The sequence below is a fragment of the Muscardinus avellanarius genome, assembly GCF_963383645.1.
Source record: "Muscardinus avellanarius genome assembly, chromosome: 20".
Lineage (NCBI taxonomy): Eukaryota > Metazoa > Chordata > Mammalia > Rodentia > Gliridae > Muscardinus > Muscardinus avellanarius.
In genome coordinates, this window is record NC_137806.1 from 5,776,636 (window position 1) to 5,801,290 (window position 24,655).

Genomic DNA, 24,655 nt, shown 5'->3' on the forward strand with positions numbered 1-24,655 from the left:
GTTATTCCTTCTATTACCATAATAGAATATTTCAAAATGAAGTTTAATAACTTTATAGATACCTCCTCTGGGATGTCTAAAAATAATAGTAGCCCCTATTTATTGAGCACTTAATTTGTGTATGTACTTTGTTAAGGTATAGGCATTAACGCACACATTTTTCTTCAGTAATCCTTCCAACAATCTAATAAGAGAGATATTAACTCCCTTATTTTGAAACCGGGGAAACTGTAGTTCAAAGAAGGTAAATAACTCATCTAAAAAGTATAAGCCTGGAGGGTCGTGAAATTCCTCTTCCGAATCCTTGATGTTGGCAGACCGGTGACTCCAGAGTCTCCCAGTCTTAACTTCCTGTGTGACTGATTCAGAAAAACCTGGTTCATTCAGAATCTAAGTGAACTGTGAAGGTTCATTCTTCAGCCTTCAAATCCCAACTGGCACTAATTTTAGATGCAACCCCACTGCCTAGAATGGAAACCCACATCGCAACAAATTAGCTAAGTGGTTCCTACACAGTGCTTACTTATATAGTCTGAGCAATTCTATTTTTGAATAATAGGTTGCTTGTGATGCAAAAGACACATTGTCGGGAAGATAACAATTATGTTTTTAATAAGTTAGATACAAACTTAACATGTTAACTTGCTATAGAAAACGAGTCATGAATATTCATTAGCCACACTTCCCACTGGATCCTAGAATAGCCCTTGCTAACAAATGTTCATTAATGAATTAGTCAGTGAAGATGGCGTTAGGTGTACTGAACTTCCTGTCTGGTATAGAGCTCAGAAACATATAAGGAATATATTAATACATATCATTATAGTATTATATTGTTATAGCTAGAAGATATATTTTCGGAAGAGAATTTTTTTTTCCTTCAGAGAACACAGATTCTGATGTATGTCAGGGTTTGTAGACCTCTCCAGTGTGCATACCCACTTTCTGGCTGATCTCACCAAATCTTACAGCTTACCACAGTCTCTGTTATGTTCCCAGTGGATCACTATTCTGAACATCAGATTCATATAACCGATTCCCTATTTTATGGCTCACGTGATGTCTATTTTATTTTTATTTATTTTTTGTTGTGGTATCCAGTAAAAAAAAAAAATGGAACCCAGGGGCATTCTAACTCTGAATTACACCCCCAGAAATGTTTTTTATTCTTTATTTTGAAACAGGGTCTCATGAGTTGCAAAGGGTCTCCCTAAGTAGCTGAGGCTGGCCGTGAACCTGCGATCCTCCTGTCTCAGCCTCACGAAAGCTGGGATTACAAGTGTGCGCCACCGCGCCCGGCTTACATGATTGTCTAATGGTCACTTGCTGGCCTGCTGTGCCCCAAGGTAAACTTACCATATTCCCCCAAACCTGTCCCTCATATTACATTCCCCAACCCGGTTAATGGCAGCTTCCGCCTTCCAGCTGGCCAGGTCAACAGCGTCGGGGCCTCTCCTGTGCCGAGGCAGCTCACAGGTAATCCCTCTCCGCACTTGCCTAGAATCTGGCCGTGTCTCTCAGCACCTCAGACTACTGCTTGCTCTAGTCTTTCTCAAGGGATATTCTAATAGTGCCCCAACTGGTTTTGCGGTTTCTGCCCTTCTCCTCATTATAGTCTATTATCAAAACAGCAGTCAGAGTAACCCCATTGAAAGATAAGTCAATAGCATCAGGCCTTCCTCCAACCCCCCTCTGGCTTCCCAACACGTGGCCAGTAAGAGCCCAGGTCCTTAAAGAGACCTCGGGCCCCTCACCCTGGGCTCCAACAGGGCACCTGGGCACCCTGCTACCTACTCCTGCCCTCTCTTCTTGGAATTCCTCCTCCCCTGATACACCTGCATGGCTCCTGCTAGGGCCTGCAGGTCTTTAGCCCAGTATCACCTCCTTCTTCTTCCTCTCCCTCCTCTTCTTCCTCCTCTTCCTCCTCTTCCTCCTCCTCTTCCTCCTCCTCCTCCTACTCCTCCTCCTCCTCTTCTTCCTTCTTTTTTGTGATACTGGGGATGAAACCCAGGGGCATTCTACCTCTGAGCTACACCCCCAGCCCTATTTTTTTGTTATTTTATTTTAAAAAAGGTCTCACTGAGTTGCGAAGGGCCTCACTAAGTAGTAGTTGAGGCTGTCTTAAAACTGCGATCCTCCTGTCTCAGCCTCGCAAATGCTGGGATTACAAGCATGTGCCACCATGCCGAGCTATTCTTTCTTTTTCTTTTCTTTTCCTTCATTTTTTTTTTTTTTTTTTTTTTGTGGTACTGGGAATGGAACCCAGGGGTCTTCTACATCCGGGCTATATTCCCAGGCCCATTTTATATTTTATTTTCAAATAGGGTCTCCCTAAGTAGCTGAGGCTCTTCGAACCTGCTTAATCCTCCTGTCTCAGCCTCCCAAGAACTGGGATTATAAGCGTGTGCCACCACATCTAGCTATTCTTTATTTTGAAACAGGGTCTCATTGGGTTGTAAAAGGCCTCACTAAGTAGTTGAGGCTGGCCTCAAACAGTGATACTCCTGTCTCAGCCTCCCAAATGCTGGGATTACAGGCATGCACCACCACACCCCGCCCATGTTACCGTCTCATCCACCCTTTCCCTGACCACCGTATCTAAAATGCCGAGCCCTAGCTGGGCATGGTGGTGCACACTTGTCATCCCAACATTTGGGCTGAGACAGGAGGATACAGGTTCACAGCCAGCCTGAGCTACTTAGTGAGGCCCTCTGCAACTTAGTGAGACCCTGTTTCAAAATAAAGAATAAAAAGCTGGGCGTGGTGGCGCACACTTGTAGTCCCCGTGCTTGGGAGGAGGAGACAGGAGGATCGCGCAGGTTCGAAGCCGGCCTCGCTGGCTTAAGAGACCCTGTTCCCAAATATAATATAAAATAGATCTGGGAGTGTAGCCTGGAGGTAGAAGGGTTCCATTCCCAGTACCACACACACACAAAAAGAATAAATAGGAGAGGTAGAATGCCCCTGGGTTCCATCCCCAGTACCGTTAAAAAAAAAAAAGTCGACCCTCTCCAGCGGTGACGCGGGATCACTTCTGATCTCTGCCTGCTTCTGCCCCTTGGCCTCAATCACCCTCTGATTTGTCAAAGGCTTTATTTATCTGGCATATCATCGGTTCCTGACTGGAATGTAAAGTTAACTAAGGCCAGAATTCTGTCTGGTGTGTAGACCGCCGTCTCCCCAGCGCCCAGCCCTGCCGTGGCGGCCTCAGAGCCCAGGAGGAAGCAGAACTCGGGCCTCTCCTGTGCATCACCAGGCACCGCCCGGCCTTGAGGCACTTTGTGGTTTTGGTTTTTTTTGTTTTTGCGGTACTGGGGGTGGAACCCAGGGGCATTCTACCTCTGAGCTACTCCCCGGCCTGCTTTTTATTCTTTATTTTGAAACAGAGTCTCACTGAGTTGCAGAGGGCCTCACTAAGTAGCCGAGGCTGGCCGTGAGCCGTGATCCTCCGGTCTCAGCCTCCCGAATGCTGGGATCGCAAGCGTGGGCCAGGTGGGTGTGGACATCGGCGGTCCCTTGGTTCAGTCCACGCGTGTTGCTGACCTGGTGGACGTTCCGCCCCCCGGCGTCTGGCGGGCACTTCTTAGGGGACTGCTGAGGAATCCAGGGCAGAAAGCCATTTCCCCAGGTCAGCATGTAGATCAGGCAGGCACCCGTGTCTCCGCTGCTCCCCGTCAGCTGCCTCCAACCGCGCCTTTGGCCGGCGCAGGGCAGGGCTGTGCGCACCCTGACTCGCCTTAGCAACACGTCCATTCAGTACAGAGGAGCAGAGACGCCGAGCTCGGAGGTCAGTCCCAGCTGCTCAGCCAGGACAGCCGTGCCTCCTTTCCCCTGGCTCAGAGGAGCCTGCTAACAGCAGCCCACCCAGGGCCAGGCTCTGCCTTGCAGCTAAACTGGAGCTGCTACTTAATGAATTGAAAAGGCTCTGAGAAAAAAAAAATCACAAAAAAATGGTGTTTTTTTTCCTCCACCAATACATTTGGTCTACATTATCCAAATGGACGACAGCTGGGGCAGGTGGGGGGGCAAAGAAAGATGACGGACAGAGGACGTGTAATCAAGGACCACGGAATCATAAATAATTGGACTGGCAGAAGCACATGGCCTGGCGATGGGCTGTGTCTTCTGTGTTTCTCTGGGAAATCCCTGTTGACACCCTAACTTCCGAGGTGATGGTGTCCCGGGGCATTTTAAGGTGACAGGGGATCTTGCCATCATCTTGCAGGTGGGCCAGGCAGGTGGATGGGCCAGGCAGGTGGAGGGCATGAGATTCGGGGAAATGCTCCGCACCCCTCCCACTGTGGGAAGACCCTGGGAGGAGGTGCTCCGTGAGAAAGGACCCTGACCTCGGACTTCTCCAGCTTCACAACTGTGAGGAAGAGCTACTCTTGTTCATAAGCTGCCTGGTCTTGGGTATTTTGTTACAGCAGCTTAAAAGAAGTAAGACAAGGGAGCCAGGCCTGGTGGCACAGGCTTGTAATCTTAGCATTTGGGAGGCTGAGACAGGAGGATCGCAGTTCACGGCCAGCCTCAGCTACTTAGTGAGGCCCTTTGCAACTCAGTGAGACCCGGTTTCAAAATAGAGAATAAAAATAGGGCTGAGGGTGTAGCTCAGAGGTAGAATGCCCCTGGGTTCCACCCCCAGTACTGCAAAGGAGGAGGAGGAGAAGGAGGAGGAGGAGGAGGAGAATGGGATTGTGTACCATTTATGTACAGACCTCTTCTAAACGATAAATGTATTGTGTATGGGGGGTACTGGGTACTGAACCCCCAGGGGCATTCCACCTCTGATCTACACCTCCAGCCCTATTTTATTGTTATTTTCAAACAGGGTTTCTCACTAGGTTGCTGAGAGTTTCACTACTTGCTGAGGCTGTCCTTGAACCTGCAATCCTCCTGTCTCAGCCTGCCGAGTACTGAGATTACAGGCGTGCGCCACCACGCCAGGCTTTAAATGAATACTAAATGTGAAATGTCGGTTCATTTAACACTCGCTGAGACGGGCTGTGTTCCGTCCTGCACCCTGCCTAACCCACCGCCCGCGAAAGGTCAGGCGGGACTCGAACTCAGGCACTAGGCTTGGGAGTCGTCTGTAGAAAGCAACACCAGAGGCTCGGGGCGGCCGGCCGCATCAACCCTGGGCTCCCGCGGTCACCTGGGGCTGAACTGGAACTGTGCGATGGCAGCCTCGAGGTTCTCCACCACCTTCCAGCACCCCTGCGTCTCGGGCGCGTGGTCCAGGTTCTCCGTCTGAGCCTCCGCCATGGCAGCGTAGCCAGGAGCCTCCGCAGAATGGGAAGCGCAGCCTGGCGTCCGTTGCCATGGCGACTCCCGGGCAACCGGGATGCTCGGAGCCCTGGGCCGGGGCCGGCGCTGCAGTCCCCAGCCGCTGTGCACTTAATGGTGTCCGCCAGGCTGGACCCTCTTTGCCTCCTCCTGAGGATGCGCCTGGGGTTTTGCGCCCTGGGCTCCCCCAGCACTGACCAGTGGAGAGCTGCCAGCCTGAGCAGTTGCCTCTCCACGCGTAGGCCGGCCTGCATAAAAAGAGTCTTTGCAGAGACTAGGCCCGCATTCCTACTTAACACGAAAGTCAGACTGGAAGGCCCCAAGCTTTATACTACCCTGCGTGATGTGGAGTGAATTTTACTAAGTTTCTGCCAACAATAAGATAAATTCATTTTTAGTTGCGAATTGTTCCTCTTTTTTTTTATTTTGTTGTTTTTTTTTTTGTGTGGCACTGGGGATTGAACCCAGGGAGGTACCACCTCTGAGCCACACCCCTAGCCCTTTATTTATTTATTTTAGTGATACTGGAGGTGGAACCCAGGGGCATTCTACCTCCAAGCTACACCCCCAGCCCAATTTCTTATTCTTTATTTTGAAACAGGGTCTCACGGAGTCGCAAAGGGCCTCACTAAGTAGCCGAGGCTATCCTCGAACTGCGATCCTCCTGTCTCCGCCTCCCGAATGCTGGGATTACAAGTGTGCGCCACCATGCGCAGCTCCTTTTATTTTTAATTTTTAAATTTTGAGACAGCATCTTTGCTAAATTGCTGAGGCTGGCCTTGAACCTGTGCTCCCAAGTCCTGGGATTACAGGAATGCCTTCCCACGCCTGGTCTCATCCTTGGCTTTAAATTATGTATCCTTCACTGATAACTGACAAGGGACACCTTTCCTAGTAACAGTTCTTTGAAGGAAGTAATTGTCCTGCACCTCTCTGCCACACATTGTCCACAGGAAAAGACAAGCCTTTCTTCTCTCCCTTATGATGATAACTATGTGAAAAGGGGGTCAAAGTTAGTTTAATATTGGAAGCTCAGAATGGAAAAGGAAGGTCACTGTGGTATTAGCCTGTTCAAGGAGGACGACTAAAAAGTAAAAGTATGTCAGACAAAAATCAAAACCAATACCAAAATAATCTTCTGTGGAGCTTTGTCTCTTTGATGGAGGTGCAGAGGGAAGAGTTAACATTTGTTCAATAGAAGTTTTAATTCTCTTCCCCCTCTCCTCCTCCTCCTCCTCCTCCTCCTCCTCCTCCTCCCCTTCTCCTCCTCCTCCTCCTCCTCCCCCTCCCCCTCTCCTCCTCCTCCTCTCTTCCTCCTCCTCCTCCCTCCTCCCCCCTCCTCCCCCCTCCTCTTCCTCCTCCTCCTCTTCCTCTTCTTCCTCTTCCTCATCCTCCCCCTCCTCTTCCTCCTCCTCCCCCCTCCTCTTCCTCCTCCTCCTCTTCCTCTTCTTCCTCTTCCTTCTCCTCCCCCTCTTCTTCCTCCTCCTCCCCCTCCTCTTCCTTCTCCTCCTCCTCTTCTTCTTCCTCCTCCTCCCCTTCCTCCTCCTCCTCCTCTTCCTCCTCCTCCCCTTCCTCCTCCTCCCCCCTCCTCTTCCTCCTCCTCCTCTTCCTCTTCTTCCTCCTCCCCCTCCTCTTCTTCCCCCTCCTCCCCTTCTTCCTCCTCCCCCCTCCTCTTCCTCCTCCCCCCTCCTCTTCCTCTTCCTCCTCCTCTTCCTCTTCTTCCTCCTCCTCCTCCCCTCCTCTTCTTCCCCCTCCTCCCCTTCCTCCTCCCCCTCCTCTTCCTCCTCCTCCTCTTCCTCTTCTTCCTCCTCCCCCTCCCCCTCCTCTTCCTCCCCCTCCTCTTCCTCCCCCTCCTCTTCCCCTTCCTCTTCCTCCTCCCCCTCCTCCTCTTCCTCCTCCTCCTCCTTCTTCTTCTTTTGCTGCGGGGGATTAAACCCAGTGGCATTCTGCCTCAGAATTACACCCCCAGCCCTTTTGATTTCTTAATTAAAAACAAGTTCTCACTAAATTATTGAAACTGGCCTCAAACCTTCCATCTTCCTGTCTCAGCCTCCCAAGTACTGGGATTACAGGCATGTGCCACCACACCTGGCTTTTAATTTCTAATTTTAAATTTAATTTAGCAAATTTTTTATACTCAGAAATATTTATCTGCAGTAAATCTTTCTATCAAGTAATTTTTTTTCTATATCAAGTTAACCTGATGAAACCTGATCTGTCTGAAATGGGGCCAAAAGAATGTGATAAGCGTGGGCTATTTTGCTCGTGTGATTATAAATGAGTACTTTGAAACTGAGAAAAGATCTCACCGTGGAGTCCGTGAGTCATTGGTGAGCTCTGCACAGCACTGTTGACTAATATGCCGCGCGTAGTTACAGCGTCCCACAAAAACGCATACCTACAAAAACCATCCTTTGAACTTGCGCTATGGTGTATTAAGGAGTTTCCGATTTCAGGGTGTAGGAAACCTAGTTCAAGGTGACTGCATTTGAAAGTATGACCTGCATGACACGTCTTATCAGTTACATTTGTGTTATGTCTCAAGTGTCCTGGGGTTTTTTTTTTATTGTTGTTTTTGTTTTGTGGTGCTGAGGAGGATCAATTTTGTTTTTTGATTTTTGGGGGTTTTTTTTGTGTGTGGTACTGGGGATGGAACCCAGGGGCATTCTACCTCCATGCTACACCCCCAGGCCTATTAATTTTTTATTTTTTATTTTAAAACAGGGTCTCACTGCTGGGCGTGGTGGCGCACGCTTGTAATCCCCGCGCTTGGGAGGCGGAGACAGAAGGATCGCGCAGGTTCGAGGCCAGCCTCACTGGCTTAGGAGACCCTGTTTCCAAATAAAAATATAAAAAAATAGTTGTCTGGTAGCGTAGCCCGGAGGTAGAAGGGTTTCCAGGAACCTCAGCACCATAAAAAAAATAAATAAATAAAAAAAGAAACAGGGTCTCACTAAGTAGCTGAAGCTGGCTGAAAACTTACAATCCTCCTGTCTCAGCTTCCCTAATGCTGGAATTACAAGTAGTCACCACCATGCCCAGCGTCAATTTTTTTAATTTTAATTTAATTAAATTAATTAATTAATTAATTAATTTATTTATTTATTTTGTAGGTCTGGGGATGGAACCCAGGGGCAAACAGGATCCCTCTAAGCTTCCGCAAGCTTTGCTAAGTTGCCGAGGCTGGCTTTCCACCTGCGAGCCTCCATTTCCAGCCTCAGGTGTTTTGGCTTATAAAATTGTTCATTTCAGATCATAGTCTCACCCATACCAACGAGGGTTGGCATCATCAAAGTGTATATTTTTGCTGGGTATGGTGGCACACGCTTGTAATCCCAGTACTTGGGAAGCTGAGACAGGAGGTTGGCAGGTTCTGGGCCAGCCTCAGCATCACTAGGCCCTCTGCAATTTAGTGAGATCCTGTTTCAAAATAAACAATAGCCGGGTGTGGTGGCGCACGCTTGTAATCCCCGCGCTTGGGAGGCAGAGACAGGAGGATCGCGCAGGTTGGAAGCCAGCCACACGCGCTGGCTTAGGAGACCCTGTTTCCAAATAAAAATATAAAATAGGTCTGGGAGTATAGCCCGGAGGTAGAAGGGTTTCCAGGAACCCCAGTATCACCCAAATAAATAAATAAATGAATGAATAAATAAGTAAATAAATAAATAAACAAAAATAAACAATAAAATAGCGCTGGGGGTGTAGCACAGAAGTAGAATGACCCTGGGTTCCATCCCCAGTACCCCCACTCCACAGTATCTCTTATGCTGGCTACACTATAGGCTTCTTTATCACGTTGACAGTTTTAGTGGAAAGCTCATGATCTCTGGGGTAAACATTAAAAAGAAAAGCAGGCTGTCGATTTACTTTAGACTGTTGGGAAAGTTATGTCACATCTCCGAGCCTCTCTTCTCTCAAGTAAAAACTGGATAATGAACCTTTCTCAAATAGCAGTTGGGAGTGATCAATAAAGTGGGAAAAGCCAGCGGCCCTTGTATGACTGAGAAACACATACCAGCCAGGCTTTCAAAAACCAGGGTCTCGCTAGGTTGCTGAGAGTCTTAGTATGCTGCCGAGGCTGTCCTCGAACCTGCAATCCTCCTGTCTCGGCCTCTCAAGTACTGGGATTGCAGGCATGCACTATCATGCCCAGTTAGGAATATAGCTTTATGTTTAAAGTTTTAAAGTTTTTAAACATTGAACATTTCATAAGCTAAAACTCTTTTTACTTATTTAATAGGACCGGGGGCACAACTTAAAACTTTTGAATGCTTCTCTGAAACCCACATGTATAGCTATAATGTATATTTATATGGAAACGTCACTCACCAATGATTAAAAGTGATCACATCTCAGATTAAATAGCATGAGGGTTTGATTAAGAGTCAAGCACTGACTCTAAACATAGTAATTTGTATATTCCAGTTGAATATTATTGGTTCTTTCGTCTAGTAAAAGCCAAGAGGTTTCAGTTTAGGTTTATAATTTAAATTCTTTCTAGAGAGTCATCGGATGTGAAGTGCTCGTTTTTCTTTTATCACTAGCCGTGATGTGTGATTATGTGGTACACGCGCTGTTATGCAAACTTGTTTCGTGTCATGCTTCTTAAGTAACCAGAGTTCTTAAGTAAAGGCTTGGGAAAGAAAATAGCAAGGCCCTTAGCCAAGACAACATCGTGCTACTGAATCCCTTATGAAAAACCTCTCAAAACCAGATCATGGGTTTTTTTTTTCCTTCTGTTTTTGTGGCACTGAGAATTCAGCCTCCTCCACTTTTGGAGGTAGAACTCATTCTATCTCCAAACTTCACCCCCAGACCGATTTTTAAACATTTTTCCTATTTGGAAACAGGATCTCATTAGGTTGCTGAGACCCTCACTAAATTGCCGAGGCTGTCCTCGAACCTGCAGTCCTCCTTTCTCGTCCTCTCACGCACTAGGATTACAAGCGTGCGCCACCACCACCACACCCAGCTCATGACTAGATCATGTTAACGTCTTAGATTTTGTTGCAGTGAGATGGCGTGTCCAGTGTGCAAGTCCATTAACGGGTGTCTGTCACCTGGCTAAAGGTCAAGAGCCTTTCAGTGATTAGTGGAACCGCGAAGACAGTGTAGAGCTCGGCTAGCTGCAGAATCAGCCCACCTAAACTGGGCGTGCTGGCACATGGCTGTAATCCTAGTATTGGGGAGGCTTAGACAGGAAGATTCCAGGTTCAAGAACAGCCTCGGTAACTTAGCAAATGCTCTTAACAACTTAGCAAGACCCTGTTTCCAAATAAAAATATAAAATCGGTCTGGGGCTATAGCTCAGAGGTAGAATGCCCCTGGGTTCAGTCCCCAGAACCACAAAAATGAGTAAATGAGTAAATAAATAAATGAACTGAGCTCACCTAAAAGAAGATTTTAAAACGTGCTGCTAAGGGAAATTTGGAGAATCTCTGTTCAAATTGCAGTGTGGCTGGGTGTGGAGACCCCTGCTTGTAATCCCAGTACTTGGGAGGCTGAGACAGGAGGATGTGATTCACGGCTAGCCTCAGCTACTTAGGCGTCCCACAACTTAGTGACACCTTATTTCAAAGGTAAAGAATAAAAAAATAGGGCTGGGGATGTAGCTCGGAAGTGGAATGCCCCTGGGTTCAATCCTCAGTACCGAAAAAAAAAAAAAAATCAGATCACTCTGGAGAAGCAGAACAGTCATAAAGTTTTCCACAATTTGGATTATGAGTTCTATAGGTCCATCTGTCCTGCAGCAGCCAGCCAATAACTAATTCGTGTTTTAGAGGACAAGGACTCTAAGAAAAACCTGATCTAGACGCAGGACCGATTTGGGCTAGTGTGAGCACGGCAGTCCCTCTTCCCAGCGGTTCTCTTTCTGTGTTCTCAGTTATTTGCTGCCAAGTGCAAATAGTACTGAACTCTACATATAAGGTACTTTGAGAGCAAGAAAGATCATATTCACATAGATTTATTACAACATATTGTTATAATTCTCCTATTTTAGCTATTGTTAATCTCTTACTGTGTCTGATTTATGAACTGAACTTTATCATAGATATGTATGTACAGGAAAAACCCTTAATGTGTATAGGATAGGGCTGAGTGCTGTCTGTGATTCCAGGCAGTCACTGCAGGGCTTGGGGTGAGTCCCCATGGACCATGGAGGACTACCATCTCGCTGATCTAAAGGAACTGAAGAAGCGCAGCGTGTGAAGGCAAGCTAGCGTCCAGGAGTCCTGGAGGTCGTGCCGAGCCAGACAGCCTGGCAGGCAGCACAGCTGCCTCGCTAACACTTCTCCAACTGCAATCTTGGGCCCCCTTCGTCAACCTTCAGCTTTAAACTCTTGTCTAAGAATTGTGGTGCCTGTCATCTCAATACTTGGGAGGCTGAGGCAGGATCGAAAGTTTTAGGCCAGCCTTAGCAACTTAGCAAGACCCTATTAAAAAAAAAAAAAAGTTGACACCAGGCGTGGTGGCGCACGCTTGTAATCCCCGCTCTTGGGAGGTGGAGACAGGAGGATCGCGCTGGTTCGGAACCAGCTTTGCTGGCTTAAGAGACCCTGTTTCCAAATAAAAATAGGTCTGGGAGTGTAGCCCAAACATAGAAGGGCTTCCAGGAACCCCAGTACCACACACACACACACACACACACACACACACACACACACACACACAAAAGTTGAAAAGCTGGGGGTATAGCTCGGAGGTAGAATGCCCTTGGGTTCAATCCCCAATACCAACAAAAAAGACATGTAGTGCCCCAAATTGGAATGTAGCTATTTTTAGGAGTAGAGGGGACCACTACCAGGTTCATTATTATTATGACATTAGTTTATTTGTGTGGAAACCCTTCGTCTACACTAAAAGGTATTATTTGTATATTATGTGCGTAATGTCATAGCCTGGGTGCTGATCAGGAACGGACATTCTGGGGATGGCTCAGCCACTTGCTTATATTGGAAGCCCAGACGACAGAAAGGACTGCTCCAAGGTCTGCAGTTCACTGTATCTTAACCATCAAGTCACAGTGTGGTCATTGAGATACTACACGTCAGAAATGGTTTTGTTGTTGTTTTGTGGTATGGGGATCGAACTCAGGGCAAGTGAGAGCTACACCCCCAGTCAGAAATGGGCTCTTATTGGTGAAGAAAGTAGTCTATTGACTATCATAAAAAATGTTAGAAGTGGGATCACACTGGAGAATTTCAAGATGTTGGAGAAATGCAGATGAGCTAAAAATGGTTCCGAGATCAGCCCACCCTCACCAGAACAGGAGGTAATAATCAGATGAGGCCTGGAACTTTAAACCTGAGCGATGAGGCTTAGAGCTCACCCCTCAGTCATCCTCTCTGTCCAGTCTTGGTTTCTAGTTGTCTGATCCCTACTTGAGAGTTGAGGGTCTTGATTCTGAAAAGTTATCACATCTGTTTCAAGTGAACCTATTCATATCAGCTGGTAGGAGACAGAAAGGCGAGGTTTCATGAAACTTTTGGAACAGGCTGCATAAATTGTTGGGGTTCTCAGAGAAACAAGATTTTCCATCCAACAGACAACTAAGATTAGTTATCTGTGGAGATTCATTACTTATGTTAGTCTTTTACCTATCTCTAAATCGTATTGTTTGCTTTTATTGTTGTTAATTTTTAGGAATTCTAGTTGGAATATTAATATACCTTCAGATATAGCATTTAGAAATATTTTATCCCATTCAATCAGTAACTTTTAACTCTGTTTACATTTTCTTTGGATATACAATTTTTTTTATTTTTTAGGGAGTTTGTATACTCTTCTGTTGCCTGTGCCATTGAAATCATATCCAAGAAATCACTGCCAATTTCAATGTTGTGAGGTTTTATGACCCAGATTTTCTCCTAAAAGTTTATAGTCTTAAGATTTATATTTAGGTCTTTTATCTATTTTGAGTTAATATTTGTATATGGTGTTAGGTAAGGGTCCAATTTTATTCTTTTTCATGTAATTATTATTTTTCAACAATATTTAGTTAAAAGATTATTATTTCCCCCACCAAATGTTCGTGGAAACCTTGTCAAAAATTACTTGACAATATATAAAAGAATTTAGCTCTAGGCTTTTATTTAACTCCAATGGTTTATATATCTGCCTTTAAAACAGTACTACACTGTTTCAATTATTGTAGCTTTATATGGTTTGAAATCAGAAAATATATATCTTCTAGCTTTGTTCTTTTTTGAGATCGTTTTGGGTATCTAGAGTCCATATTCTATATTAGGATAGATTTTTTTTTCTGAAAAATAAATATATAAATATATGATAGTTTCATCTAAAAAAAGAAAAGAAAAAATATTCTCTGGTAAGAAAGAAAGCAAAAAGAAATATTGAAATGTTATCTTTAAGTTATCAAAAGCTTGGTATCAGACAAATGAAACTGTTATGTGAGATTATCAGTTTTAATTTTGGATAAATTGCTATAATACTAGATGTCAACCACTAAGCCAAGCATGGGAAAGAGGGAAAGGGAGGGAATGAGGTGGGGATCGGGTGGGTGCTGACTGGGCGATGTGTGCATGTATGTCTACAAAAGTTTGTATCCCACTATGATGTATGAATACAGTGCGCCAATAAAAAGTAAAAAAAATTAAAAAAATAATAAATATCTATATCAACAATACTTGTGAATTAAAAGTTAGAAGAGTATCTCTAAAACACAAAAATATAGTAATATCTATTGCTTTGGAGTACTGTGCTTTTAGGCACATCATAAATATTACCATAAGTAAATAGTCAATTATAGTTTGATATCTTATGCTATAGAATTTAATGTTTTGAAGTCAGAGATGTGGTCTTCCCTACTTCCCAGTATAATTATCAGGTCTTAGTTTCCTCATTTCTAAAATGATCAGGTTGAGTTGTATGGTCTTTGAAAACTACTTTAAAATGCTATGGTTCTAAAAATAAAGTCTATTGTTATCTGACCTGGAATTACAAAACCAGTAAATGGGAAATTTTGGAGTCCCATTGTTTTGCTTTTATTCAAAATTGCCCACTTTCAAAAGTGCTTAAGAAATACTTCTTTAATACTGATTTTTAGCAAATTGTATTTTTTATTGAAATTTGTAAAAATGTAATAAAGAAATATTTGATTTTTTGGACAAAAAAAATTGTTGGGGTTCTGCTTGTCAGAGGATACTAAAGATTGAAACAGGGACATTCCGCCTCCAATCTATACTTCCAGCCCTTTTTCTTACTTTTTAATTTGAAATAAGGTCTCAGTAAGTTGCTAAGGCTGGCCTTGAACCTGTGATCCTCCTGTCTCACCCTCCCAAGTATTGGGGTTACAGGTATACCACACCATGTCTGGATTAATGAACTAGAAAAATAAATATCTGAGACTTGATTTCATTATGACCTGAGGTCAAGGTTGTGTGGAAACAGCTGGTTGTCACTGTCATCAAATTTCTTCAGAGTATACAACATCTGTCCAAAGATACCTGAGCTGTTTAAATTAGGTGAGTTTCCTAGGAAGGTACAAGAAATAATAAATTAAAACTTCCTAGCGCAGAGTGGCAGTGCACATCTGTAATCCCTGTACTTAGGAGGCTTGGTAAGAATTTCAGCAACTGAGACCCTGTTTTAAGAAAAGAAGGACCTGGATGCAGCTTAGAGGTAGGATGCTGCTGCGTCCAATTCCCAGAACCAAAAAAGAAAAACAAATCACTGGAAAATACTGAGATGGATAATGAAAGCACTAGATTATGATCATTGAGGAAAGGGCCTTGTTTTTCTTTGAAGAAATGGAACAGGCATTGCATTGGACCCACAAAGAAGCGCTCAAAACTGCTTAATCAGCCGGGCATGGTGGCACACACTTGTAATCCCAGCTTTTGGGAGGCTGAGACAGGAGGATCGCAGTTTGTGGCTAGCCCCTGCTACTTAGTGAGGCCCTCCACAACACAGTGAGACCTTGTTTCAAAATAAGGAATAAAAAACAGGGCTGGGGGTATAGCTCGGAGGTAGAAAGCCCCTGGGTCCCATTCCCAGCATCACAAAAAGAAAAAGAAAAAATAAACTGCTTAATCTATATGGTTTAACACTTTTGTTTAGTGTGAAGAGGAATTCACTTGGGTTCCTAAAGCTTTCCTTGCACCTGTTTACTATGAACTGGTATGTAAATGGACAACTGCGTGCCTATTCTCCCTAAATGACCACTGACAACGCGTACTATCAGAGGAGGATGGATGCCAAGCAGGGCTGTACCACACACAAAGTACTCCGGTAACAGAGCCCGCTTCTTGCTTACTTTTTGTTATTCTATCGCCTGGGGAGAGAGCTTGAACTATGTCTGACTGGTTGCCAAGCCAAGAAAGGATTCCCTCATGCGGCTCATTTCCCTTTGAATAATTCATTGGCAACATCCCCTTGGCCTGCACCAGGCCTAGACTAGAGTTTCTTGTTGGGTCTTAATGAATTTTAATTGGGCCCTTCCCTTTCTTTGTATCAACATTGTCTTGTTCATGCCAGTATTTTAATCCCCTTTCTTAATTCTTCAGACTCCAAAGCATGATGCTGTTGGTAGTTTTGGTGTTGTTTGGATTCTGTGTCTTTTTAGACTGCAGAGCTAAGAAGCTAAAGAGACTGATGTGTCCGAGGTCTTGGGCTCGGCTCCTGAACTCTCTCCCTTCCTTAGCCAGGGCCTGCCTCTCTGACCCCCTCGCCCCAAGTCCTGCCTCTCAAGTGTACTTATGACATCGTGGAGCTGAGTTGCTGGGTTATTAGAGGTGATAGAGTACAGCTACCCAATACTGCACTCCCAGGACTTGCCTTTCTGAACAGGGTCATTGGGCTTTAATTTGTTAGAGGACAACAACCAGCAGATGCTAAGGCTCAGTTTCTCTCCATTATTAAAAAGAGGGTCACGGGCTGGACATGGTGATATACCCTGTAATCCCAATACTTGGGAGGCTGAGACAGGAGGATCGCAGGTTCCAGGCCAACCTTAGCAAATTAGAGGCACTCTGGAAGAAGAAGAAGAAGAAGAAGAAGAAGAAGAAGAAGAAGGAGGAGGAGGAGGAGGAGGAGGAGGAGGAGGAGGAGGAGGAGGAGGAGGAGAAGAAGAAGAAGAAGAAGAAGAAGAAGAAGCCGTCAGGCGTGGTGGTGTGTGCTTATAATTCCAGCATTTGGGAGGCTGAGACAGGAGAATTATAGTTTGCAGGCAGCCTCAGCTACGTAGTGAGGCCCTCTGCAACTCAGTGAGAACCTGTTTCAAAATAAAGAATAAAAATAGGGCTTGGGGTGTAGCTTGGAGGTAGAATGCCCTTGGGTTCCATCCCCAGTACCACAAAAAAGGAAGGAAGGAAGGAAGGAAAGAAGGAAGGAAGGAAGGAAGGATAAGAAAAGAAAAGGGCCAGGGGTGCAACTTGGTGGTAAAATGCCCCTGGGTTCAATTCCCAGTATACACACACACACACAAAGAATGGTTAATATGAATAATTATCTGAATAATTATCTAAAACTATGTACCACCTTGTAAAGGTTAGACACAAAATGACTTGTACCCAATGAGTAAAAACCAAGTAAAAATGCCTGTGGTTACAATAGCCAAGAATGAAAGGGAAAACAGACCATAAACAAAGGAAGAAGAATGTTCATACTGGGGAAGAGGGATTGGGAATGAATATGTTCTTTCTTCTAAGTTTTCTCTTAATGTTGTTATTAGTGGTCGACCAGTTGTTCAGATACCCTCTACATTTCTGACTCTGTCTTTCCTTTTATATCTAATAAAAGAGGTTAATTAGCCAGCCAAGTATTTTCCTGTGATTTTTTTAATACAAATTCTCAGCTGGGCTAGGGGTGGAGCTCGATGGTAGAGTGCTTGGTTAGCACATGCAAGGCCCTGGGATCAATCCCCAGCTCTGCAAAAACAAATAAAAGAAGATAAAATTCTCAGAATGTGCACAGGGCGAGGAGACTTTGTTCTCCTATCCTTTGTCCATTTGGCCTGGGCTGAAGCCCATCCTCTGTACACTCCCTAGAAAAGGCGCAGCCTCCTCTCCAATGCGCAATCACCACAATCTATTTTACTATTTTTTGTTATTTGTTTGGTATGTTGCCAGGGATTGAATTTAGGGGAATTCTACCTCTGAGCTGTAATCCCAGTACTCAGGAGGCTGAGACAGGAAGACTGCAGGTTTGAGACCAGCCTTAGCAACCGACCTTAGTGAGACCCTGTTTCAAAAGCCAAAAATCGGCCGGGTGTGGTGGTGCATGCTTGTAATCTCAGCACTTGGAAGGCTGAGACAGGAGGATCCGTAGGTTCGAAGCCAGCCTCAGCTACTTGGTGAAGCTGTCAGCAACTTAGTGAGACCCTGTTTCCAAATAAAATATAAAAAAATAGGTCTGGGAATATAGCCCGGAGGTAGAAGGCCCCTGGGTTCCATCCCCAGTACCACACACACACACACACACACACACACACACACACAAATAAATAAAATAAAACAAATAAATAAATTAATTAATTAATTAAAAATTGGGCTAGGGGTGTAGCTCAGAGGTAAAATGCCCCTGGGTTCTATCCCCAGTACTGCAAAATAAGAAAATAAATAAATAAATAAGGCTAGGAGTATATCTCAGAGGTAGAATGCCCCTGAGCTTAGTTCCTAGTAACAGAGATAAAGGAAGAGAGAGAGACAGAGAGAGAGAGAGAGAGAGAGAGAGAGAGAGAGAGAGAGAGAAGAGAGAGAGAGGCTGAAGTCACAGAGCCCGCGGGGAGAGAGAGGAAACCCCCAAGGAGTCACACGGCCTCAACTGGCGGAAGTAGTGTGTATCCCTCCCGAGAGAGGGCCTGGCACGAAAGTACCAGAACTGGAACTTTCACACGAGGACCCTGGCCGGCAGTAAGTCCCTCTGCAATGTCCCCTTGCTGCTGCTGCATCCTAGACCCCAGTCCGGCCCTGGAACGTCTAGGCTTTGTGAGCTAGGCAAGTTTCCTGCTTGCTCTTAGAATGCTGTATGGGTACCAGGCATGGCAGTGCACACCTATCATCCCAGTACTTGGGAGGCTGAGGCAGGTTCAAGGACAGCCTCAGCAAGTCGTGAAACTCTCATCAACCTAGCAAGTCCTGTTTCGATTAAAAAAAAATAGTTTGGGGTGTAGTTTGGTGGTAGAGTTCCCCTAGGTTCCATCTCTACTAACCCCCCCACAAACACACAAACAGAATGCACTATAGGAAAATCACGTTGTAAACTCCCAAGTGCTGTGTAAAGATGAATTATTGTTGTCATTGATATGAGCGGCCGGCATAAGTCCTGTCTTTCCCGTGAGCCTCTGCTGGCATGGGTGATAAAAATGGCCTTCCTCAGCGAGTGATCCCCAGAGCCAAGTGTCTGGTACTCGGGGCCCCTGATCACAGCAGAATTCTAAGATCCTCTCTTTACATTTCTGTTTCCTTCCAGTTTCAGCCTATGTGCTGCTGAAGTGAGGGCTTCATCAACTAGGGTGCTTTGAAGCCGCACACAAAGCTTACCTTCCCTATGCCCAGGCCGGATCCCAGAGCAGAGGAGGGAAACAGAGGCACCAGTCGCCTCTGTTGTAGTTTTAGGGCTAACGGCTTCAGTTGACTCTAAGGCCTTTACTATAGGTTAATGATTAGAATGAAGGGCAAAGACAGAGAGGACCTCTGCATTGTAATCGCCGCAGCCCCTCCCTGCCTGAGCGCCTGCGCAGCACCCAGGCTCTGACTATGTTTTACACTTTGCAAATTATCAAAGCAATTTTCCAATACCAGCACCTTAATACATGTTGATGCCTCTTCCCAATACTGGTACAAGTAACAAAACAAAAACCTTGTGTCTATGGAGGAAGTTGTCCAAATGGTCCAGGAGACCCGTCCCTCCAAGGTGACACTCAAACAGGTCCTATGGCTAGCAAGTCATCAGCAGTGGAGCCCAGGACTGCCCGCCTGGCAGAGCCTCTGGCAGCCGATACCATTTCAGAGTGAACGCTCGGGAAGGGCGGGGTCACAGGGAGATGTGGTCCAATGGCAGCGTGACTGCGCTGATATTTATAGTCCCCTTAAGGTGTTTTATCTCAGCCTCCAGATGTCAGCCCGGGAGGGCGAAGCCTGGGAACCAACTCTCTTACCTGCATATTGGCGCTGGTTGTCAGGGTGGCTAGCCGCCAGCCACCTGGCTCCGTTACAGCTTGGGTAACAGGGGAGAGCTCGAGATGGAGTTGGTGCTATCTGAGCCTGGTCATAGTAACCATAATTCAAGGGCTGATTGACTCAGTCTCACAAGAGTCACGACTCAGCAAAACGCACATCCCCGGGGGCCTGCAGGAAGCCGGAGTCAGGAGGAGGCTTGTTGAGGGAGGTTCAAGGAGCGTGGTCAGGTGGAGCCAATCCAGGAACGCCCGCCGCCCACGGGGAGAGGGCTGCTTCCAGAGTGCTGCAGCCGGGCTTCAGCGGAGATGTGCAGTCGCTGTCGAATGCTCAGCTGGTATTCTCCTCCTGGTGTCCGCTGCTGACCAGAGCCAAGAGCCAACAGAGCCGGAGAAAGGGAGGCTGGCAGGACGTAAACCGGCTCTTGGAACCAAAGCAGAGCGGAGAAGAGAGGAGACTTGGTCCAGAGACTAGAGAATATATGCACAGCTGAGTCGAACCCAATTTAAGGCGAGCGTGGTGGCGCATGCCTACAATCTCAGTACTTGAGAGGCTGAGATAAGAGGATCCCAGGTTCGAGACCAGCCTTAGCAACTTAGTGAGACCTGTTTCTCTTCCTCCTTTTTCTCTACCTTCTTTTTTTCTTCTTTTTTTTATAGTATTGGGGATTGAACCCAGAGGCATTCCACATTCCCCTAGCCTCCCTTAGCCCAATTTTACATTTTTGTCTTGAATAGGGTCTCTCTTGCTAGGTTGCTAAGGGTCACAATTCTTGCTGAGGCTGTCCTTGACTCCATTAGTACAACTTAGTCTAAGGGCCGCCCCAACCTACTTGGGAAGAACAGGGGGTCCTAACCACATAAAAAGGAGATTGGAAGCTTGGCACGGTGGCGCACACTTGTAATGCCAGCATTTGGGAGGCTGAGACAGGAGGATCGTGGTTCCCAGACAGCCTCCACTACTCAGTGAGGCCCCTTATAACATCATTCTCTTTTAAAAACAAGCAAAATCGGAGCCAAGAGGCATTTTTCAGTTGTCATTGAACCCAGGTGCATTCTACTCTGAGCTACACCCACAGCCCTTTTTAATTTCTTCCTCTCTTTCTTCCTTCCTTCCTTCCTTTCTTTCTTTCTTTCTTTCTTTCTTTCTTTCTTTTTTTCTTTCTTTCTTTCTTTCTTTCTTTCTTTCTTTCTTTCTTTCTTTCTTTCTTTCTTTGGAGACAGAGTCTTGCTAAATTGCTGAGGCTGGCCTCCAGGCTGCAATCCTCCTCTCTCAGCCTCCATGTACTGAGATTGAGGTGTGCACTACCATGCTCAGCTTTTCTTGAATTTTGTGGGAGTGCTGTTGACCACTGGGTCCTTTTGGAAGCCCAGCACTCCCTGGGTTATGCCGATCCATCCTCGGTTCCCTCCTGCCGCTCCGGTTGCTACCTTGCTTATTTGCTTCTCTTCTTCTTCCAACTCATTAAATGTGCATTAAGTGTGCTTGAATTCTGCTGTTTTCTTTATATACTATGACCTCTCGGTTCATCGGGGGTTCTCGGGTGTGTGTTAGGCCCTGGGGATCCTCCAGCACCATCCAGGGGCCACGAGCCCCATCGCCCCACTCTACTTCCACATCCTGGGGGGCCAGATAGTCCTTATCTATCTCTTTTTGTCTCTTTTGGTACTGAGGATTGAACCCAGGGACATGCTACCTCTGAGTTGCAGCCCCAGCCCTATTTTTGTTGTTGTTATTGTTGTTGTTGTTTGTTTTGAAATGGGATCTTTCTAGGTTACTAAGAGTTTCTATACATTGCTGAGACTGTTCTCAAATCTGCACTGTTCCTGTCTCAGCCTCCCAAGTACTGGGTTTATAGGCACAGGTCACCACATCTGGCTAAATTAATGCATATATACATATATACAATGTTTGTTTGTTTGTTTGTTTGTGTGTGTGGTGCTGGGGATGAAACCCAGGAACATTCCACCTCTGAGCTACACCCAGCCCTATTTTTTTAAATTTATTTTTTATTGGTTCACTGTATTCATACATCACAGTGGTATAAAAAAATACTTTTGTAGACATACATGCACATATCGCCCAGTTAGCCCCTACCCGATCCCCACCCCGTTCCCTCCCCATCCCTCCTTCCCATGCTTGGCTTAGTGGTTGATATCTAGTATTATAGCAATTTATCCAATATTAACATTGATAATCTCACATAACAGTTTCATTTGTCTGGTACCAAGCTTTTGATGACTTAAAGATAACATTTCAATATTTCTTTTTGCTTTCTTTCTTACCAGAGAATATTTTTTCTTTCTTTTTTTTTTTAGGTGAAACTATCATACATTTATTTATTTATTTTTCAGAAAAAAAATCTATCCTGATATGGAATTTGAACTCTAGATACCCAAAACAATCTCGAAGAAGAACAAAGCTAAAAGATGTCTATTTTCTGATTTCAAACCATATAAAGCTACAATAATTGAAACAGTGTAGTACTGTTCTAAAGGCGGATATATAAACCATTTGAGTTAAGTAAAAGCCTAGAGATAAATTCTTCCATACATTGTCATTTTTGACAAGGTTTCCATGAACTTTTGGTAGAGGAAATACTAGTCTTTTAACTAAATATTGTTGAAAAATAATAATACATGAAAAAGAATAAAGTTGGACCCTTACCTAACACATATACAAATATTAACTCAAAATAGATAAAAGACCTAAATATAAATCTTAAGACTATAAACTTTTAGAAGAAAATCTGGGTCATAAAACCTCACAACATTGAAATTGGCAGTGATTTCTTGGATATGATTTCAATGGCACAGGCAACAAAAGGGTAAATAAACTCCCTAAATAATAAAACAATATTGTATATCCAAAGACAATGTAAACAGAGTTAAAAGTTACTGATCCTCTTCCAAGAGTTCCTCCTATGACCCATTTCTCCCTAACTCTCACATATTAGGGAAAGCATCTGATTTCTTATTTTTTGTGACTGACTAATCTCACTTAGCATAATGTCCTCCAGTTCCATCCATTTCCCTGAAAATGATGTAATTGAGGTTTTTTTTGATGGCTGAGTAAAATTCCATTGTGTACATATCCCACAGTTTTGTAATCCATTCATCTGTTGATGGACAACTTGGCTGGTTCCTTAGTTTGGCTATGGTGAATTGTGCAGCTATGAACATAGATACACATGCATTAGTTTGGTAGTTTGGTTTCTTTTCTTTTGGGTAAATACCCAGAAGTGGTATTGCTGGATCAAATGGTAGATTTGTTCCCATTCTTCTGAGGATTCTCCATACTGTTTTCCAAAGTGGTTGCACTAATTTGCAATCCCACCAACAAGTCTTAGAGTTCCCAATTCTCCGCATCCTCGCCAGCATCTGTTGTAGTTTGTGTTTTGAATGATGGCCATTCTAGTTGGAGTTAGGTGAAATCTCAGGGTAGTTTTGATTTGCATCTCTCTGACTGCCAGTGATGTTGAGCATTTTTTCATGCATTTATTGGCCATTTGAATTTCTTCTTTTGTGAAGTGTCTATTTAGTTCATTTGCCCATTTTATTATTGGATGCTTTGTTTTCTTAGTGTTGAGTTTCTTGAGTTCTCTGTATATTCTAGATATTAGTCCTCTATCAGTGGTGTAGGTGGCAAAAATCTTCTCCCATTCTGTTGGCTCTCGATTGAGGTTCTTGATAGTTTCCTTTGCTGAACAGAAGCTCTTCAGTTTCATGCAATCCTATGTATTGATTCTCCTTTTAATTTGTTGTGCCTTTGGGATCTTGTTGAGGAAATGTTTGTCTGTGCCTATGTGTTGTAGTGTTGGACCTATGCCCTCTTCAAGGAGCTTCAAGGTCTCTGGTTTAATTTCCAAGTCTTTGATCCATCGTGAGTTGACTTTTGTACAGGGTGAAAAAGTGGGATTAACATCCAATTTTCTGCATATGGTTAACCAGTTTTGCCAACACCATTTGTTAAAGAGGCTCTCTTTTTTCCAGTGTATGTTTTTGGCCCCTTTGTCAAAAATCAATTGGCTGAAAGTGTGTGGACTTGTTTCTGGGTCTTCTATTCTGCTCCATTGGTCTATATATCTGTTCTTTTGCCAGTACCATGCTGTTTTTATTACAATGGCTTTGTAGTATAGTTTAAAGTCAGGTATTGTGATTCCTCCTGCGTGGTTTTTGTTGCTGAGAACTACCTTGGCTATTCTGGGCTTTTTGTTATTCCAGATCAATTTAAGGACTGGATTGCTTCTCTACCTTGTCAAGGACGTGACGTATAGCCCAGGCCTCTTTCTGAGTCTGGACCGTCAAATGGCCGGCCTACCAGCTTGACTCAGTTTAAATGACTCAAAACCACCTATAGCTCAACACAGGAAAATTTCAGACCTTATTGACACTCGCTGGGTGCCGTCCATGGAACCGGGACCTCCCCCCACACACACACAAGTGGACACCTTGGGGGTGGCTCCACTGCCATTTCCAAACCATCATGATGTCCTTTCTCTTTGGCTTCCTAAATACACATTGAACCTGTCCGTTTCCTTCCATCTGTACCTAGCCCTGGCCTAGCTGCTGGCCGGGATCATTCCAGCTGCCTCCTAATAGGTCTTTGCTTCGATTCTTGCCCACTGCTGACTTAGTGTGCACCATCTCCCGGTTAGCAATGAAAATCTGTATCGGTGCCCACACAGCATTAAGAAATCTGGTGTGTGGTCCTGAGGGAGGCCCTGGTCTGTCCAAGATGTAGCGGTGCTTACAAGGATGTTGGGGGCTGCACTGGCCAGAATACGGCCATCAAAACGGCACCTCTGAGTCAGGCATGGTGATAATCCCAGTACTTTGGAGGCTGAGACAGGAGGACTGCTGGTATGAGGCCAGCCTCAGTAATTTAGTGAGAACCCGTTTCAAAATAAAGAATAAAAGGGGCTGAGGGTGGTTGTATTTCAAGGGCAGAAGGCTCCTGGTTTCAATCCCCAAGACAAAATAAAATAAATAAAATAAAAAATAGCACCTCTGATTCATTCATAAATAAGCCAGCAAATACATCCATGTGGCCCCAGGTGGGACAGTGTGCTTGCTGCCACTGACTTTGAAGGGAATAGGTGCCTCTGTGTGTGTGTCTGGGTCCAAGCCACGAGTGACACCGGGCCTGAGGGGTTCTCACGATTCCCGTGGGGTTTCCGTGCACCCCAGGTGTGGCTGAGGCCTCCGACCATCTGGCTGGAATTGTCTAGG